The sequence below is a fragment of the Ranitomeya variabilis genome, chromosome 3 (genome assembly GCF_051348905.1).
Source record: "Ranitomeya variabilis isolate aRanVar5 chromosome 3, aRanVar5.hap1, whole genome shotgun sequence".
NCBI classification, from domain to species: domain Eukaryota; kingdom Metazoa; phylum Chordata; class Amphibia; order Anura; family Dendrobatidae; genus Ranitomeya; species Ranitomeya variabilis.
Window position 1 is genome coordinate 156,914,558 of NC_135234.1, and position 13,661 is coordinate 156,928,218.

At 46.2% G+C, this 13,661-nt stretch overlaps 1 long non-coding RNA gene across 2 annotated transcripts in view; it reads left to right on the forward strand.

The window, feature by feature from the left end:
- Positions 1 to 1,928: 1,928 nt before the first annotated feature.
- Positions 1,929 to 13,661, forward strand: part of LOC143818025 (uncharacterized) — a 173,625-nt gene continuing 161,892 nt past the window's right edge. For both annotated transcript variants that reach the window (XR_013224266.1, XR_013224268.1), the window contains exon 1: positions 1,929 to 2,004. This is a non-coding gene — a long non-coding RNA (uncharacterized LOC143818025). The remainder of the gene's footprint in view (positions 2,005 to 13,661) is intronic.

The following is a 13,661-nucleotide window of genomic DNA, read 5'->3' on the forward strand; positions in this document are numbered from 1 at the left end:
CCTTTAAGATGCTCCATAGAATAATATGCCCCATATAATGCTCCATAAAAGTTGATGGCCCCATAAGATACTCCATAGAATAATATGCCCCATATGCTGCTCCATAAAGGTTGATGGCCCTATAATATGCTCCATAGAATAATAATGGCATAGAATAATATGCCATTTATATAGCTCCATAAAGGTTGATGGCCCATAAGATGCTCCATAGAATAATATGCCCCATGTAATGCTCCATAAGAGTTGATGGCCCCATAAGATGCTCAATAGAATAATATGCCCCTTATGCTGCTCCATAAAGGTTGATGGCCCCATAAGATTCTCCATAGCATAATATGCCCCATATGCTGCTTCATAATGGTTGATGGCCCCATAAGATGCTCCATAGCATGCCCCATATGCTTCTCCATAAAGGTTGATGGCTCTATAAGATGCTCCATAGCATAATATTCCCCATATGCAGGTCCTGCTGCAATTTAAAAAAGAAAAATGACATACTCACCTCTCATTGCTGGGTGCCGTGTGCCGAAGTCGCCGCTGGCTCAGGCCCCCGGCACTTGCGATATTCACCTGTCCCCGATACACCGCCACTGTGTCTTCCGGCTCTCTGCAGTGACTATTCTTCTTACAAATACATATAAGCACAGGGGTGAAAATGTAACAGCTTACCAAAGGAAAAGCGCCTACTGTTAAAATATAACCTTTAATAATAAATCTATAAAAAATGGAATAAATCCCCCACAGTGAAAAAATGCCTATGTAAACCGGGCTGAGAGGTAATAGGGAAGAAAAACCAATAAATACCCTACACTCTCCAACTAGCTAGTAAGCAATAATGTTAGAATACTAGAAAAACCTCCATCAACAATATCTATATACACATATAACAGAGGTACGCCCAGTGTTACACCTCATGAAAAACAACTAACAGCACCAAAATTGATAATATTTAGTGATGGTATAGACAGTGTTGCTATGTCATAACAAGCTCACTCAGCCGATGTGTGGAAATGAGTGACCTGTCCCTAGATATCCGCTCTGTCTGAGTGCCTACCTAGGTGCAGAGGTTGGCACCCTAAGAAATACGAGACTGGCGCCCCCGCTCGTGCAATAGCTGTCCCTGCACTCCTATTAAACCCTATAAAACCGAAAATAGGAAACAGAGGGCCTGATGGCTTGTGTCACGCTCACGCCCTGACTGATGGGAATGAGGTATGAAGGAACAGGTTGGGACCTGTTCACACAGGAAGAGAACCGCAAGGCTGCGAATAGGAATGGAAGAGCAGCAAGAGATAGTGTAGCAGCAAAAGCTAAGCAGAGCAGAACCGCAAGGAATACGGAGAGTAGCTGCAGCGAGAGGTTTCTGCAGCAAAGCAGAGCGGAGCCACAAGGAATGTGGAGAGGAGCTGCAGCAAGGGATAACTGCAGTAGAAGATAAGCAGAGTAGACAGGAGCAGAGCCGCAGGAGTGCGGAGCAGAGGAAAAGCCACAAAGGTAAAGAGCAGGCAGAGCTGCAAGAGTGCAGAGTGTAAGCAGACTGAGAACACGAGGAAAGACACAGCAGGGAAGGAAGCCACAGACAAGGAGACCGAGATAAGACTAAGTTCAGACAAGGAAATGGAACAAGACAAGAAACAAAGACAAAGACACAGGGACCAGGATATTCTGCCTCCTGGAGGGCAGACAACAAGATCAAGGCAATAACACAGAAAAGCCTCCAGAGAGGGAGTAACACAGAGCAAGGCCTGGTAAACTCAGCAGCTAAACACTAACTGAGCTAACACATTGCACAGGCCCAGAGCACTGGGTGGCGCTGCACTATATACTGGAGGCCTCTTGGTAATTGGTCAGCGACAGAATAGACAGATGCACCTGATTCCTATAAGAACCAGAGAGTTCAGGCGCCGCCCCCCTATACACACAGCCATGAAGTATGCAGAGAGCAGAGGCACAGAACATGGAGCTGGCATGAAACAGAAACCACATCATGACCTGGAGCAGTGGGTAAGATAGTGTGAGAGATGCGAGGCCATGCCGTGATGCCAGCAGAGTTGTTACAGCTTGTATATATTGTATATTGTATTATGCACTACTACAATGATAACAATGTGAACATAATAATAAAAGGGTAGGATGTACATGTGTAGAAGAGACAGTACACTCAATCTAGGTAACTCATAGCTAACACATTAGGTTTAAAGATAAAAATATCTAAGTTCCATAACAACACTTTACTGTGAAAAAGTAATCCCCACCTACTTAGTTTTTAGGGATTTGATAGGTGCTGAGTGCTGACATACAATGACTCATAAAATTTCCAGCAACTATACCGCATAGCATTGATAAACCAAATGAATAACTATAGCCACACGGAATTGTATACCACACAACTGCACATTGAAAGATAAAACACTGGGAGCACGAAGGGAATAATTCCCCAAACCAACTGTACTTATCTGCTCCAATGCGGTATTGTATGCAAGCCGTTGGAATGTACGATGCAGGGGCGGACCTACCGCCGGTTCAACCGGTGCAGCCGCACAGGGGCCCGGAGGTGGAGGGGGGCCCTTGCAGGCAGGGGCATACAGGGCCCCTGCTTTCTGCTGCTGCAGTAGATCGGTGCAGGCCCTGCACTGTATTAGCAGTGTACATACAAGTGCCGGCCGGCATCCCCTATTGCAGACACAGCAGGCTGTGTGTCTGCTGATCTGACGTCACCTGCGCGCCTGTTTCACTCTGCCGGAGGCCTGGAGGAGAGATGAAGTTAGTAGAAAGCCATGGGGTCCCGGGCAGGAGGTATGTGACGGGCTTCATCTCATTCCTGCTTTCTTATCTGCTTTCTGTAGATCTCTCTGTACTGTGAGATTTATTGCACCATCTTAAGGTACCGTCACATTAAGCGACACTGCAGCGATATAGACAACGATGCCGATCGCTGCAGCATCGCTGTTTCGTCATTGTGTGGTCGCTGGAGAGCTGTCACACAGACAGCTCTCCAGCGACCAACGATTTCGAAGTCCCCGGGTAACCAGGGTAAACATCGGGTTACTAAGCGCAGGGCCGTGCTTAGTAACCCGATGTTTACCCTGGTTACCAGTGTAAATGTAAAAAAAAACAAACACTACATACTTACATTCCGGTGTTTGTCGCGTCCCCCGGCGTCTGCTTCCCTGCACTGTGTAAGCGCCGGCCGTAAAGCAGAGCGGTGACGTCACCGCTGTACTCTGCTTTACGGCCGGCCGGCGCTGACACAGTGCAGGGAAGCGGACGCCGGGGGACGCGGCCCTGCGCTTAGTAACCCGATGTTTACCCTGGTTACCAGTGAAGACATCGCTGAATCAGCGTCACACACGCCGACTCAGCGATGTCAGCGGGTGAGCCAGCGACGAAATAAGGTGCTGGCCTTCTAGCTCCGACCAACGATGTCACAGCAGGATCCTGATCGCTGCTGCGTGTCAAACACAACGATATCGCTATCCAGGACGCTGCAACGTCACGGATCGTTGTCGTTCTCGTTGTAAAGTTAGTTCAGTGTGAAGGTACCTTTAAACTTATATACAGATAAGGTCCCGGCTCCAGTGTCACCCGATCTGCATGTAAGCTGAAGCTGCAGCAATAAGTCAGAGTGATCCTCACCCTGCACTGTGTGACCCTGAGCCCGGCTCCTGGACATGCCACATTATATATCAGACATATATTTGTACTATGTGCACATATATAGTGTTATATGCACTGAGCACTGACCAGGCTGCAGGAACTCACATTATAATATAATATATTATAATGTGAGTTCCTGCAGCCTGGTCAGTGCTCAGTGCATATAACACTATATATGTGCACATAGTACAGTGGTGCCAATATACAGTATGAAGCATCATGTGCGGTCAATATACAGTATGGAGCATCATGTGCGGTCATTATACAGTATGGAGCATCATGTGCGGTCATCATACAGTATGGAGCATCATATGCGGTCATTATACAGTATGGAGCATCATGTGCGGTCATTATACAGTATGGAGCATCATGTGTGGTCATTATACAGTATGGAGCATCATGTGCGGTCAATATACAGTATGGAGCATCATGTGCGGTCATTATACAGTATGGAGCATCATGTGCGGTCATCATACAGTATGGAGCATCATGTGCGGTCATTATACAGTATGGAGCATCATGTGCGGTCATTATACAGTATGGATCATCATGTGCGGTCATCATACAGTATGGAGCATCATGTGCGGTCATTATACAGTATGGAGCATCATGTGCGGTCATCATCATACAGTATGGAGCATCATGTGCGGTCATTATACAGTATGGAGCATCATGTGCGGTCAATATACAGTATGGAGCATCATGTGCGGTCATTAAACAGTATGGAGCATCATGTGCGGTCATTATACAGTATGGAGCATCATGTGCGGTCATTATACAGTATGGAGCATCATGTGCAGTCATTATACAGTATGGAGCATCATGTGCGGCCATTATACAGTATGGAGCATTATGTGTGGCCATTATACAGTATGGAGCATCATGTGTGGCCATTATACAGTATTGAACATCATATGGGGCCATTATACAGTATGGAGCACTGTGTGGCCATATTTTTTTGTTTATAATTATTCTTTATGAAACAGTGTGATCAGCAGTGCTAAATGGGTGTGGTTGGGACGTGGATATGGGTGTGACTAGTTATGAATGGGTGTGGCCAGAGGCGTGGCCTAAAATTTGCCGCGGCGCGCGTTGCGCGCCACAACCTTTGTCCCTCTTTCCCATCTTCAAAAGTTGGGAGGTATGATGCTGGGCATGGAGGGGGGCCCAGACACATTTCTTGCACAGGGGCCCAAAGCTGTCAGTGTCCGCCACTGGTAGGATGATATAGCTCCTTAGATGAAGGAGACACACTCTCGACGCATTTCCCCAAACCGGGTTCATCAGGAGAGTTTCAGGATGTTATGGCAGTAAGGAGTCATGATAAAAAATGAGGCTGCAAACCAAGCACGGCAAACCCCTCCTAATATACTCATTAGAACAAGATGGCTAAACATCAATTTCCTGTTTAACATGTAAAAAAGAAGCACCCAGATACAGGTAGAGGTAAATACCTCACATGCATTGACATGTAATAGAAAAGACCATCGGCGGCCATTTTATTGGAGACACATACCATTCTAAATGTAGCGCTAGCTCTAGAGGCTGGAAAACGCCGAGCACCTATGTCACATGACCGGGTCTAAGCCACGCCCACTGGGTGAATTGCACAAGCGCCCCACGACTGGCAGACACCAGGAAAATATCGCAGTGACTAAAGTTACTTTTATGGCACTAAAGACTGGAACGGAAGGCCAGATTTAGGCCACGCCCATTGGGTGCATTGCGTCGGCGCATAATAAATATAGGATGCAATATGTCTATAGCGCATGCGTGGCATAAATATTTAGATGTAATGCACAAATCACAAAAAATACAGCACCGCTACTGCCCCAGCACATACGAGTCTCAGCAAAAATTATGAAATGAAATAAAACGATACGTCCAGCACCTAGTTATAGAGCATATTGATAGCCCATATACCCCAATATACGGCCGTACTGTTACGTATCATAGAAATAGTTGTGCCTCACACACACAAACATAGTGCTCCCAAAATAAAGACAATGGGAGTGACTAACCACATCATCGCGCCTTCTGACCTGAACGTCACTGCCAGAGGACCCGGAAGAAACAGCGCGGTGGTGGAACTGGGACAGGTGAATATCGCATGGCTCACCCTCCCCGTCATACTCACCCCCTCACCCCCTCCTGGCTCAGTCTCTCTGCAAATCCCTGCTTCTCCGATGGTCTCCGGTGCACGCGGGAAGCTTGTTCCTGTGTTCAGCGGTCAGATGGTACAGCTCATTAAAGTAATGAATATGCGCTCCACGCCTATGGGAGTGGAGTCGCATCCATATTCATTACTTTAATGAGCGGTACCACGTGACCGCTGAACACAGGAAGAGCTGCAGGTGCCAGAGACCATCTGAAAGGCAGGGACGTGCAGAGACGCGTCAGGTGGGGGTGAGCAGGGCTGGCATCAGCACCCGCCACACCTGAGCAAGTGCTGGGGCCCCAGCAAGACGGGGGCCCATTTTGAGTGTGACCAACTTTTTACTATTGATGCTGCCTATGCTGTGCTTTATGCTACGTGGGCTGTGGTATATACTACATGGGCTGTGTTATATGCTACGTGGCTGTGCTATATACTACATGGCTGTGTTATATACTATGTGGGCTGTGGTATATACTATGTGGGCTGTGTTATATGCTACGTGACTGTGCTATATACTACATGGTTGTGCTATATACTACGTAACTGTGCTATATACTATGTGGCTGTGCTATACTATGTAGGCTGTGCTATATACTACATGGCTGTGATATACTATGTAGGCTGGGCTATATGCTATGTGGCTGTGCTTTATACTACGTAGCTGTGCTATATACTATATAGGTGTGCTATATGCTACGTGGGCTGTGGTATCTACTACGTGGGCTGTGTTATATGCTACGTGGCTGTGCTATATACTACATGGCTGTGTTATATACTGTTGTGAATTCCGTTCTCGGGCTCCCTCCTGTGGTCGTGAATGGTACTTTGGTGAGTTCTGTCCTTGGACACCCTCTGGGGTGGCTTTGAGTGGAACTGCTGATCTTTGAGGTTGGCTTTCTCAGCTGCCCTCATTTATTGCTGCTGCTGGCTTCCCTATTTAACTCTGCCCAGGTCCTTAGTTCATGCCAGATGTCAATGTGTCAGTACTGGTTCAGATCTCTCTTGGATTTCTCTGATGACCTGTCTACTCCAGCAGAAGCTAAGTCTTTGCTAGTCCATTTGCTGTTCATTGGTTTTTGAATATATTTCTCAGTACATGCTATGTTTTTTGTCCAGCTTGCTATTATGATATTTCCTTGCTAGCTGGAAGCTCTGGGGGTGCAGAGCTGCACCTCCACACCGTGAGTCAGTGTGGAGGTCTTTTTGCACACTCTGCGTGGTTTTTGTAGTTTTTAATACTGACCGCATAGTTCCCTTTCCTATCCTCTGTCTATCTAGAGAAGATTTGGCCTCCTTTGCTAAAATCTGTTTCATTCCTGTGTTTGTTACTTCCCTCTTAACTCACAGTCAATATTTGTGGGGGGCTACCTTTACTTTGGGGAATTTCTCTGAGGCAAGGTAGGCTGCTATTTCTATCTTTAGGGGTAGTTAGCTCTTAGGCTGTGAAGAGGCGTCTAGGGAGAGTTAGGTACGCTCCACGGCTATTTCTAGTGTGTGTGATAGGATTAGGGATTGCGGTCAGTAGAGTTACCACTTCCTCAGAGCTTGTCCCAGGTTTTCCATTTTAACCATCAGGTCATTTCGGGTGCTCCTAACCACCAGGTCCATAACAGTACAGCTGGCCCACAAAGTGTTAATGCATCTCAAAAGAGGGAAAAGAGAAGTTCTGAGTCAATTTTTTTTTCTTTGCAGCTTGTTTTGTCTTTCTTTTCCCCTTAACCTCTGGGTGGTTCAGGACTCAGGTGTAGATATGAATATTCAAGGTTTGTCCTCTTGTGTGGATCAACTCGCTGCTAGGGTACAGAGTATTCAAGATTATGTAGTTCAGAATCCGATGTTAGAGCCTAGAATTCCAATTCCTGATTTGTTTTCTGGGGATAGATCTAAAGTTTTGAATTTCAAAAATAATTGCATACTGTTTCTTGCTCTGAAACCCCGTTCCTCTGGTGACCCCATTCAGCAAGTGAAGATTGTTAGGCTGGTTTCACACTTGCGTTTTTGTCTGCATGCGTTTTTAAAAAAAAACGCATGTGTGAAAAACGCATGTAAACGCGGTAAAACGCATGCGTTTTTTAGACGCATGCGTTTTTATAGAAAAACACAAGAAAACACAAGAAAACACAAGAAAAAACAAGAAAACCCTAACCCTACCCCTACCCCTAACCCTAACCCTAAACGTGACTGAAATACGTGGCACTGAAATACGTGCAACTGAAATACGTGGTACTTAAATACGTGGCACTCAAATACGTGGCACGTGGCACTTAAATACGTTGCATGTGGCACTTAAATACGTGGCACGTGGCACTTAAATACGTGGCACGTGGCACTTAAATACGTGGCACTTAAATACGTGGCACGTGGCACTTAAATACGTGGCATGTGGCACTTAAATATGTGCCACGTGGCACTTAAATATGTGCCACGTGGCACTTAAATACGTGGCACGTGGCACTTTAATACGTGGCACGTGGCACTTAAATATGTGCCACGTGGCACTTAAATACGTGGCACGTGGCACGTGGCACTTAAATACGTGGCACGTGGCACTTAAATATGTGGCACGTGGCACTTAAATACGTGGCACGTGGCATACGTGGCACTGAAATACGTGATACGTGGCACTTAAATACGTGGCAATATGACTGTCAGAAAATGTTCATTAAACGGTTAGGGGTGAGGTTAGGGGTAGAGTTAGGGTTAGGGTTTGGATCCCTTTATCACCTTGATGGTGGTGGGTGGCTTTTCAGTGTGTTTTCTGGTTTTTTTCTATAAAAACGCATGCGTTTTTAGCGCAAACAAACGCATGTGCTTAAAAACGCATGCGTTTACATAGACAGCAATGCATTTTTTTGCCACGAAAAAACGCATGCGTTTTTTCGCGGCAAAAAAAGCGCAAGAAAATACTGCAGGTAGCATTTTTGAAAATGAACGCATGCAGATAAAAAACGCATGCGTTTGAAAACGCGACCAAACGCATGTGCAAAAAAACGCATGCGTTTTCAATGTTAAATATAGGAAAAAAAAACGCATGCGTTTTTTGTGCAAAAAACGCTGCAGACAAAAACGCAAGTGTGAAACCAGCCTTATTTCTTTTTTGCGTGGAGACCCGCAAGACTGGGCATTCTCCCTTGAGCCAGGAAATCCTGCATTGCTTAATGTAGATGCATTTTTTCTAGCGCTTGGATTGCTTTATGATGAACCTAATTCTGTGGATCAGGCAGAAAAGATCTTGCTGACTCTATGTCAGGGTCAGGATGAAGCAGAAGTATATTGCCAGAAGTTTAGAAAGTGGTCTGTGCTTACACAATGGAATGAGTGTGCCCTGGCAGCAATTTTCAGAAAGGGTCTTTCTGAAGCCCTTAAAGATGTTATGGTGGGGTTCCCCACGCCTGCTGGTCTGAATGAATCAATGTCCTTGGCCATCCAAATTGATCGGCGTTTGCGCGAGCGCAAAGTTGTGCACCATTTGGCGGTGTCCTCTGAGCGGAGGCCTGAGCCTATGCAATGTGATAGGACTTTGACCAGAGCTGAACGGCAAGAACACAGACGTCAGAATGGGCTGTGTTTTTACTGTGGTGACTCTTCTCATGCTATCTCTGATTGTCCTAAGCGCACTAAGAGGTTCGCTAGGTCTGTCACCATTAGTACTGTGCAGCCTAAATTTCTCTTATCTGTTACTCTGATTTGCTCATTGTCGTCCTACTCTGTTATGGCATTTGTGGATTCGGGCGCTGCTTTGAATTTGATGGACTTGGAGTTTGCCAGGCGCTGTGGTTTTTTCTTGGAGCCTTTGCAGAGTCCTATTCCCTTAAGGGGGATTGATGCTACGCCATTGGCCAAGAATAAACCTCAGTACTGGACTCAGCTGACCATGTGCATGGCTCCCGCACATCAGGAAGATATTCGCTTTTTGGTGTTGCATAATTTGCATGATGTTGTCGTGTTGGGTTTGCCATGGTTACAGGTTCATAATCCAGTACTGGATTGGAAATCAATGTCTGTGTCTAGTTGGGGTTGTCAGGGGATACATAGTGGTGTTCCTTTGATGTCGATTTCTTCTTCCACTCCTTCTGAAGTTCCCGAGTTTTTGTCGGATTACCAGGATGTATTTGATGAGCCCAAGTCCAGTGCCCTAACTCCTCATAGGGACTGTGATTGCGCTATTAATTTGATTCCTGGTAGTAAGTTCCCTAAGGGCCGACTGTTTAATTTATCTGTGCCAGAACATGCTGCTATGCGGAGTTATGTAAAGGAGTCCTTGGAGAAAGGACATATTCGCCCGTGTTCGTCACCGTTGGGAGCAGGGTTCTTTTTTGTGGCCAAGAAGGATGGCTCTCTGAGACCCTGTATAGATTACCGCCTTCTCAATAAAATCACAGTCAAATTTCAGTACCCTTTGCCTCTGCTGTCTGAATTGTTTGCTCGGATTAAGGGGGCTAGTTGGTTTACCAAGATTGACCTTCGAGGGGCGTATAATCTTGTGCGTATTAAACAGGGCGATGAATGGAAAACAGCATTTAATACGCCCGAGGGCCATTTTGAGTACCTGGTGATGCCATTCGGGCTTTCTAATGCCCCATCTGTGTTTCAGTCTTTATGCACGACATCTTCCGGAAGTATCTGAATAGGTTCATGATTGTATATTTGGATGATATTTTGGTCTTTTCGGATGATTGGGAGTCCCATGTGAGGCAGGTCAGGATGGTGTTCCAGGTCCTTCGTGCTAATTCATTGTTTGTGAAGGGGTCTAAATGCCTCTTTGGAGTTCAGAAGGTTTCCTTTTTGGGCTTCATTTTTTCCCCTTCTACTATCGAGATGGACCCTGTTAAAGTTCAGGCCATTTATGATTGGACTCAACCTACATCTGTGAAGAGTCTTCAGAAGTACCTGGGCTTTGCTAATTTTTACCGTCGCTTCATCGTTAATTTTTCTAGTGTGGTTAAACCTTTGACTGATTTGACAAAGAAAGGTGCTGATGTGGTGAATTGGTCCTCTGCGGCTGTTGAGGCTTTTCAGGAGCTGAAACATCGTTTTTCTTCGGCCCCTGTGTTGCGTCAGCCAGATGTTTCGCTCCCTTTTCAGGTCGAGGTTGATGCTTCTGAGATTGGGGCAGGGGCTGTTTTGTCTCAGAGAAGTTCTGATGGCTCTTTGATGAAGCCGTGTGCTTTCTTTTCTAGAAAGTTTTCGCCTGCTGAGCGTAATTATGATGTCGGCAATCGGGAGTTGTTGGCTATGAAGTGGGCATTCGAGGAGTGGCGACATTGGCTTGAGGGAGCCAAACATCGCGTGGTGGTCCTGACTGATCACAAGAATCTGACTTACCTCGAGTCCGCCAAGCGGTTGAATCCTAGACAGGCTCGATGGTCACTGTTTTTCTCCTGTTTCGATTTTGTGGTCTCATACCTTCCGGGATCTAAGAATGTGAAGGCTGATGCCCTTTCTAGGAGTTTTTTGCCTGATTCTCCGGGAGTCTCTGAGCCAGCTGGTATTCTCAAAGAGGGGGTGATTTTGTCTGCCATCTCCCCTGATTTGCGGCGGGAGTTTCAGGCTGATAGACCTGACCGCTGTCCAGTGGAGAAACTGTTTGTCCCTGATAGATGGTCTAGTAGGGTTATTTCTGAGGTTCATTGTTCAGTATTGGCTGGTCATCCTGGGATTTTTGGTACCAGAGATTTGGTTGCTAGGTCCTTTTGGTGGCCTTCCTTGTCACGGGATGTGCCTTCTTTTGTGCAGTCCTGTGGGACTTGTGCTCGGGCCAAACCTTGCTGTTCTCGTGCCAGTGGGTTGCTTTTGCCTTTGCCTGTCCCGAAGAGGCCCTGGACGCATATTTCCATGGATTTTATTTCTGATCTTCCTGTCTCTCAAAGGATGTCTGTCATCTGGGTGGTTTGTGATCGGTTTTCTAAGATGGTCCATTTGGTACCCTTGCCTAAATTGCCTTCCTCCTCTGATTTGGTTCCATTATTTTTTCAGCATGTGGTTCGTTTGCATGGCATTCCGGAGAACATTGTGTCAGACAGAGGTTCCCAGTTTTTTTCTAGGTTTTGGCGGTCCTTTTGTGCTAAGATGGGCATTGATTTATCTTTTTCTTCAGCGTTCCATCCTCAGACAAATGGCCAAACCAAACGAACCAATCAGACCTTGAAGACCTATCTGAGATGCTTTGTTTCTGCTGATCAGGATGATTGGGTGACCTTCTTGTCATTGGCCGAGTTCGCCCTTAATAATCGGGCTAGTTCTGCTACTTTGGTTTCGCCTTTTTTTTGTAATTCTGGTTTTCATCCTCGTTTTTCTTCAGGGCAGGTTGAGCCTTCTGACTGTCCTGGTGTGGATTCTGTTGTGGACAGGTTGCAGCAAATTTGGACTCACGTGGTGGACAATTTGACGTTGTCTCAGGAGAAGGCGCAACGTTTTGCTAACCGCCGTCGCTGTGTTGGTCCCCGACTTCGTGTTGGGGATTTGGTTTGGTTGTCTTCTCGTTATGTTCCTATGAAGGTTTCTTCTCCTAAGTTCAAGCCTCGTTTCATTGGTCCTTATAAGATTTCTGAAATTATCAATCCTGTGTCGTTTCGTTTGGCCCTTCCAGCTTCTTTTGCCATCCATAATGTGTTCCATAGGTCGTTGTTGCGGAGATATGTGGCGCCTACGGTTCCTTCCGTTGATCCTCCTGCGCCGGTCTTGGTTGAGGGGGAGTTGGAGTATGTGGTGGAGAAGATTTTAGATTCTCGTATTTCGAGACGGAAGCTTCAGTACCTGGCTAAATGGAAGGGCTATGGTCAGGAGGATAATTCCTGGGTTGTTGCCTCCGATGTCCATGCTGCGGATTTGGTTCGTGCCTTTCATTTGGCTCGTCCTGATCGGCCTGAGGGCTCTGGTGAGGGTTCGGTGACCCCTCCTCAAGGGGGGGGTACTGTTGTGAATTCCGTTCTCGGGCTCCCTCCTGTGGTCGTGAATGGTACTTTGGTGAGTTCTGTCCTTGGACACCCACTGGTGGCTTTGAGTGGAACTGCTGATCTTTGAGGTTGGCTTTCTCAGCTGCCCTCATTTATTGCTGCTGCTGGCTTCCCTATTTAACTCTGCCCAGGTCCTTAGTTCATGCCAGATGTCAATGTGTCAGTACTGGTTCAGATCTCTCTTGGATTTCTCTGATGACCTGTCTACTCCAGCAGAAGCTAAGTCTTTGCTAGTCCATTTGCTGTTCATTGGTTTTTGAATATATTTCTCAGTACATGCTATGTTTTTTGTCCAGCTTGCTATTATGATATTTCCTTGCTAGCTGGAAGCTCTGGGGGTGCAGAGCTGCACCTCCACACCGTGAGTCGGTGTGGAGGTCTTTTTGCACACTCTGCGTGGTTTTTGTAGTTTTTAATACTGACCGCATAGTTCCCTTTCCTATCCTCTGTCTATCTAGAGAAGATTTGGCCTCCTTTGCTAAAATCTGTTTCATTCCTGTGTTTGTTACTTCCCTCTTAACTCACAGTCAATATTTGTGGGGGGCTACCTTTACTTTGGGGAATTTCTCTGAGGCAAGGTAGGCTGCTATTTCTATCTTTAGGGGTAATTAGCTCTTAGGCTGTGAAGAGGCGTCTAGGGAGAGTTAGGTACGCTCCACGGCTATTTCTAGTGTGTGTGATAGGATTAGGGATTGCGGTCAGTAGAGTTACCACTTCCTCAGAGCTTGTCCCAGGTTTTCCATTTTAACCATCAAGTCATTTCGGGTGCTCCTAATCACCAGGTCCATAACAATATACTTTGTGGGCTGTATTATATTCTATGTGGCTATGTTATATGCTATGTGGCTGTGTTATATACTACGTGGCTGTGCGATATACTACGTGGGCTG